The following is a 7,073-nucleotide window of genomic DNA, read 5'->3' as shown; positions in this document are numbered from 1 at the left end:
GAAGTTTTCAGCCATTATATCTTCAAATATTATCTTTTCCCCTTTCTCTCTCTCTTCTTCTGAGATTCCTATGATGAGTTGGTCTGCTTGATGGTATCCCACTGGTTCCTTAGACTCTGTTCAATTTTCTTCAATCTTTTTTCTTTCAGTTCCTCAGTCTTTATAATTTTTATTGTCCTATCATCAAGTGCACTGAATCTTTTTTTCTGCCTGCTGAATACCATCTTTGAATTCATCTAGCGAATTTTTCATTTCAGTAATCGCATTTTTCAGCTCCAGAATTCCTTTTTGACTTTTTGGGTTTTCTATCTCTTTATTGACATTTCCATTTTGTTCATACATAATTTCCTTGAATTTCTTCACACCTTATTTTAGTTCTCTGAACATCTTTAGGATAGTTGTTTTAAAGTGTTTGTCTAGCAAATCTGTCATCAGGTCTTTTTGAGAGACAGTTTTTGTTGATTGATTGTTTTTCCTCTGAAGGGGCCATACTTTTCTGCTTGTTTGTACGCCTTGTGATTGTTTGCTGAAAACTGGACATTTGAATATAATAATATAGAAACTCTGGAAATCATATTGTCTCTCTCCCTTGAGTTTTCTGTTTTTGTTATTGTTTTTATTGTCTTTGTAATCTTTGTAGGCTGTCGTGGTGTCAAGGATCAGCTTGATGTGTAAATTTAAGGTCTTCTTAGGTCTATTCTGAGTCTCACTCTTTCCCTGAACATGCATGGTCACTTTCTAATTTTCCCTGTATATGCAGTGTTTTATTGTCTGCCTCCCAAAAGGAGAAAACGATTAAAATGAAGGGGGTAAAAAAGGGTTACTGGCCTTTTAATACTCTGTAAGTCACTTCAGCCAGAGAGGGAGGGGCTTGCAACAAAGGGGAAAGGGCAACAATGGCTCCTCTCCTTTTTGTACTTATTTGATCAAAAGCAGCAGTCAGCAGTCAGAGCCCAGATCCCTGATGTTTGGAGGACAGGGTCCTTTTTGCACATCCAGGTTCCCACAAGACAGGTTGTTTCAGGAATGTGTGCACAGCCATATTCCATGGGGTTGGAGGCGGGGGATATGTAGCTAAACCACTCTGTAAAGAGCTGAAATTGACCAAAATTACCCACAGTTTAGCATCCAAGCCTTCCCTTCAAGTTGCAATCCTATGATAGACTCTACAGTTTCAAAATAGTTACATTAGATTCTGCCAGTGCAATTGTGTAGGTGGACAGATTTCTGCTGCTTCCTGCACCATCATCTTCCCAGAATCACCCTCCTCATAAAGTACATTTTTATTTTGACACTGGGAAGGGATTACAAATTTTCTATAATTTAATAAACCATGTGGGATTATTTGGGCCTTTTCATAGCAATCCTGTAGATAGTCTTATAAACTTTCCTTTTTCAAAACAATCAAGTGATATTACTCTTACCGAATCATTGCATCTCTGATGCATTGTCTCTCAGTCTCTGCTAGGCCATGGCCAGTGTTGAATTACTGGTTATTTCAGAGGGCAGTCTGTTCCTTGGTTTATACTTTCGATGTTTAAAGAATGTTTCTCACACTGAGCTGACATTTATATTGTATTCTTCCTCTAGAGCTTCACAGAGTCAGTACATTCCTTTTCCTATATGGTAGTTGAGTTACTAGAAAACAGATATCAAGTGTACCCTAAGTTTCTTTTCTTCAGCCTAAACATTGTGGGTTGTCCAGCTACCTCACAATGTTGCTTGCTTGCCCCTGTTTTTAAAATATGGTGCCGAGAATTGCATGTCATACTGCAGATGTGGTCTATCTTGTGGTAGGACTATTGTGACTCATGATCGTATTTTATGTATGTGACCAAAGCCTAATTTTAGATTAATAGTTGGTAATTATGTGAATTTTTCAAAGAAATATCTGAATGCAACTTGATTTATATATGGAAATGTAGGTCACTTTCACTTAGTTCCTATTTCAAGTTCTTTTACACTTTCTTATAGAAGTTTTCTTTAAATCTGAAACTAATTAATTTCCACTGTTGCAAGTTCTGACTGCTTTAATCTGCTTCATTTTAGATGAACCTTCTCTCCCCACTTTACCAGTGTTTAACATATTTTAAAATAGTTTTTGAAGTTTTCCTGCTGAGTTAGCACCTTGTAAAAACTTTACCATTATGGTATCAACAACCTGTAAAGTAGTAAAGAAGTAAAGAAGCTTAAAATAAGAAGAGAAGGATTTAAATGTCCAATAACAGCTAGCAAATAGCTGCCACATAAAAAAACATTATCAGGAGAAGAGAATTTTCCTTTCTTAATTAAGAATAGAGCAAAAGGAACCTCTTAGTTAGAAAAAAATTGTTATGAAGCAGTTTGTTAGGTAGAAACATGTTCTTAATTGAATAATTAATTTTTGAAAATGTAATACCTATGTTAGCATCCAGCACAGAAAGTATGCTATGAATCTCTGTACTCCCTATATTATTTCAATTTTAGCAATAAAGTTTCTGGCAAAATTCTATCCGTGAAACATGTCCTGCTGGTTTAAGAAAGTTTGATATGAAAATCTGGACTGATTAGGAAAAAAGTAGCCCAATGTTTGATTATATGCTTTACACATACCAAAAAACTTATTACATTTTTTTCTTCCGTTTTTTAAAGTGAAAAATAAAAAAGACAAGCTACTACACTTTTAGTTGCATATTCATTACCCAAAGCAAGGAAAACCAGCATGAAATTTCTATTCATTCAAGAAAAATCTGTTTATATTGACTTTTTTAAAAGCTCCATTTAGACTCTGGATAAACTTTTCTAAATCCCAAGGATATGGAAGACAGAAAAGGCAGATTTGCTGTTAATTGAACATATCTTTGTAAAAATTTCAGTAATGCAAATATTTAAAAAGTAATGTCTACTTTTTATTGAAGTATGTTATTAAAAATGTCTTGCCCTATGTGTAACTTTCCTTGTGCCTTTTATATTGTACTTTGAATTTTTCAAAGTACAGTGTGAATTTTCTCACATCAGTGAGAAACTTAATTTAAAGACCACATTTTTCACACAGCACTTTTCATTATTTTCCTGGCAGTTTTGAAATGAAATATGAACTTTAGTAATGCTAAAATATAAAAACATGGTACTTTTTTTTTTCCAGAACATTATTGGAGGAGTTTTATCCTTCTTTTTCTTTAATTGACATGTGACAAATCTGTTTATCACAGGCATTTTATACTACATGGGAAAATTGAACCTGTGGGAGTGACAGATCATTTTGAGAATGTGTATCTTTAATTGTTAGTTCTTTTGTCTCTAGATGTGAAGACCTCATTAGATAATGGTGGTGCTTTTTGTGACATTTCAATCTTCTGTCAATGTTTCTATGATAATCTCACATTAAATAATTCAGGTTTATTAACTGCAGACATTTCGTGTAAGTTAAAGCTTCTCATAAAAGAAAGCTCTCGCAATTACATTTCAACTCATTGAAAATGGGGTTTCATTGTGTTGATCTTTCCCCAAAATGTTTATAAGGTTTACTTCACCTATTCACAAGTTCAAAACATTTTCTGTTAAATCCTTCTGTAACAATAAGTGTGGTCCTGATTTTCTTATTGTTTTATAAGATTGTGGGTACCTTGCTTATCATTAAATGAAGACTAGTAAATTAAGACTACATATACAAGCCAAAAAAAAAAAAAACAAACACCCTTTAGGCACACAGATTGGACATGGATGTTGTTTGTGTGTTTTTTTTTTTTAGTCACTCCATTTTCTTTATAGAACGTCTCCGAATTCTCCATCCCTCCATAAAACACACGCATTAGAATATCTGTGTTTATGGCGATTCTCAAATCTGGAAAATCTGGAAGTGTTTTCATTTCTAGATTCTACTTTCTCTAGATAATGAGCATTTTTCATAGAACAGATGAATATACTGCTAATAATTTTTAAATGTTTAAATGGTCCAGCTCAACTTTTAAAGGGGACTGTTAAACATAAGCAATTATTAGTACTAAATAATTTTCATACAGTAAAATAGAATAATTTTAGAGAAGTAGATTCTGGATAGCTAAGACAATAATTTTTGTTTTAACAAAACAACATAAATTGATAGTAAATTAAACTGAATTTTCTGTTGTCTTTCAGAAGAAAGAATTTAAATAAAGGAAAAAATCTTCTGAATATTTTGGGGTTAATTAATATTCAGTTGAATATTAACATCAATTCTAAATTCAGCTTTTACCTACAAAGTCAAAGCAGAGAGCTAGATCTTACACTGAATGATTTCCGAATGTTTGATGTAATGAGATAGTAGGTGTGGTGGGCTGAGCTTCTTTATGGAGATCAGAGAAGCCTAAAGATGCAACCTGAAAAGTGGGTATTAGTTTCCAGCAGATAGAGAAGGGAGGCATTCCAGTGTGGTGTAGTGGTATCAACATGGGCTAACTGACCAAGACACAAAGATACAAGTAGAATATAGGTTTGACTGGCGCAAAGGAATAGAGCAAGGAACAGCTAGCTATTGAGGCATTAAAATCAGAATGATCAGATTGTACTCCAGAAAAATTAATCTTGTAGCACTGTATATGATGACCTAGGGGTAAAGAGTGCATAGAGATGAATAAGCCCAATTTGAATACTCTCTATTTCTTCTGGCAACACAGGACAATGTCCAGGAATTCGGTGATAAGAAGCAATGGCAATTTAGGGCCGGGCATAGTGGCTCACGCCGGTAATCTTAGCACTTTGGGAGGCCAAGGCAGGAGGATCACTTGAGGTCAGTAGTTTGAAACCAGTCTGGCCAACATGGTGAAACCCTATCTCTACTAAAAATACAAAAATTAGCCGGGCGTGGTGGCAGGCACCTGTAATCCCAGCTAATTGGGAGGCTGAGGCAGGAGAATCACTTGTACCCGGGAGGCGGGTGTTTCAGTGAGCCGAGATCACGCCACTGCACTTCTGCCTGGGTAACAAAGCAAGACTCCATCAAAAACAAACAAAAAACAAACAACAAACAACAAGAGGCAATGGAAATTTAAAGGATGGCATGGTATTATGACTTGGAAACTGGTTCTAGAAACCAAGGGAGAAAGACAAAGACAGGCAGTATTTGACATCTGAGTTACTGTGTGCAATGCTTTTGAGAGGTTGCATGATATAGTTTAGCTGTCTGAGTTCAACCTCTTCCTGCTTCAGTATCCTCAACTGTAAAGTGCAGTTTATGGTACAGTCTGCCTTATAAAGTCCTTGTGAAGATTAATTAAGTTAATACGTATTATGTTTCTGAAAGGCAATCTTGGTGTAGAAGGTGTGAACGGCAAAATTAATGAATCACTGGCAGAAATCAGAAAGTTCTGCAAGACCCTCTACTCTGTGCCTGATAAGTGGGAATGTAAACTAGCATATTTCAGAAACCCTCATAGCTATAAGATCCACATGAAAAATGTTTTATTCAGTTGCCTATTAATCACAAATTAATTCAGAAGGCCCTATTTTCTTAGCATTCCAATAAAATTAACTTACTTGACTTGACCCATAAATCATATTTCTGTTACATCATCAGACTGAGGAGTAGCTGTATGTGTACCTGCAGCTAACCTTTATGAGTGAAGGACACCTAGAAAAAAACAATTCCAAGGCAATGTGCCATGTTTTGAATCAGGCTTGGCATATATGACTCTAGGAAGGCAATTTTCTTCAGTTTATGTGAGGCCTGTTGATATTATTGCAGTTTATTTGCCTGTAGAGTAAATTTACATTGCCGAAAGATAAGTTTGACACTTTCATTTGTATCGACACAGCCAGTGAATATACAATTTTTTTGTTCTGCATCACCTAGTCTCCTTGATGCAAAGTCGCTCAGAAAAGGAGATTTTTTTTCTCCATCATTTTTATATCTGAAAACAAACATCCACTGTGCCAGTGGGAGTTTTCCTACACTCACAACAGATTTAGACCCACTAGGTTTTCACAGTGTGGCATGTTTTGCAAGGAAGTTGGCATAAATTAAGAAAAAATTCAGGGCTGCCCAAATAGCCATGTCTTCCAGTCTGGATACCTGAACGACCGTTGCTGAAGATTTTGATCCTTCCACTCATCAATTCATTGCACACGTAAAGACAAAAAAGTACGTAGAATAACTTTTTCTGAAAAATTTGGATTGAGAGCAGTTTTCTATAGTAGCGTTACAACTTGAAATTTTTGCTCTCTCCTCTCCTGCTTCCATATGTTAAAAGGAGATTTGGAAAATACTGGGTCCAAGATAGGCTTTCAAAACCGGAATCATTTAGAAAATCACTGAGCTACGTATGAATGTAAAATATGGCGAAGGGAATAAGAGGAACCAACAGTGTCTCCTGAATTATATAATACTCAGTACTCTAGCTGTTTCATGTAAAGCTTTGTCCTGTATACATTTTACTCTCTTATCACATCAGGGAGTCTTTTTCAGTATTTTATGATGGATAAATGTCAATCGAAAGTGTATTAGAAAGCTCAACATATCCATCCGAAAGCATACATATATTACTTGCCAAGTTCTGAGTAATAAGTAGTGACAGCCATCGTGGTGAATTAAATGTATTCTAGGAGACTACTGCTTGGGATAGGACACTCCCTGAAAGGCCAAGACGGTGCTAGTTTTTCCATTTCAGACTACATCCTTCCTCAACTGTGCTTTATTTATAAAAGCAATTATGCAGCCTACTGCATTAAATAAAACCCAATGTGTCCCTGTAGATACAGGGGTTTTGTGGTGGTGTTAATTACTGCCATCATAAAGAAATATTTTACTTACAATTTTAATTTATTCAATTTTTATAGGAAAGCTTTTTAATTAATGGAAGTGCTTTAGAAATGCTCTATTATTTATTACCGGTTTGCTAAAATGACTTAAAAGGAATTTCTTTTAAGGCACTCCGACAACTTCCATTACAGCATCCATGCCATTCTATCTCTAATATCCATACAGCAGTCATGGTAGAGATAGAATGACTAACTATGGGACATCACTATGTAACCATGTAACTATGCACACGGAACTTCCTATCATTAAAAAAAGATGATAGCTGATCCACCAAGACATGAAATTAGTTGTGTGCTCC

The sequence above is a fragment of the Macaca thibetana genome, chromosome X (genome assembly GCF_024542745.1).
Source record: "Macaca thibetana thibetana isolate TM-01 chromosome X, ASM2454274v1, whole genome shotgun sequence".
Lineage (NCBI taxonomy): Eukaryota > Metazoa > Chordata > Mammalia > Primates > Cercopithecidae > Macaca > Macaca thibetana.
This window is presented reverse-complemented; position numbering follows the sequence as displayed.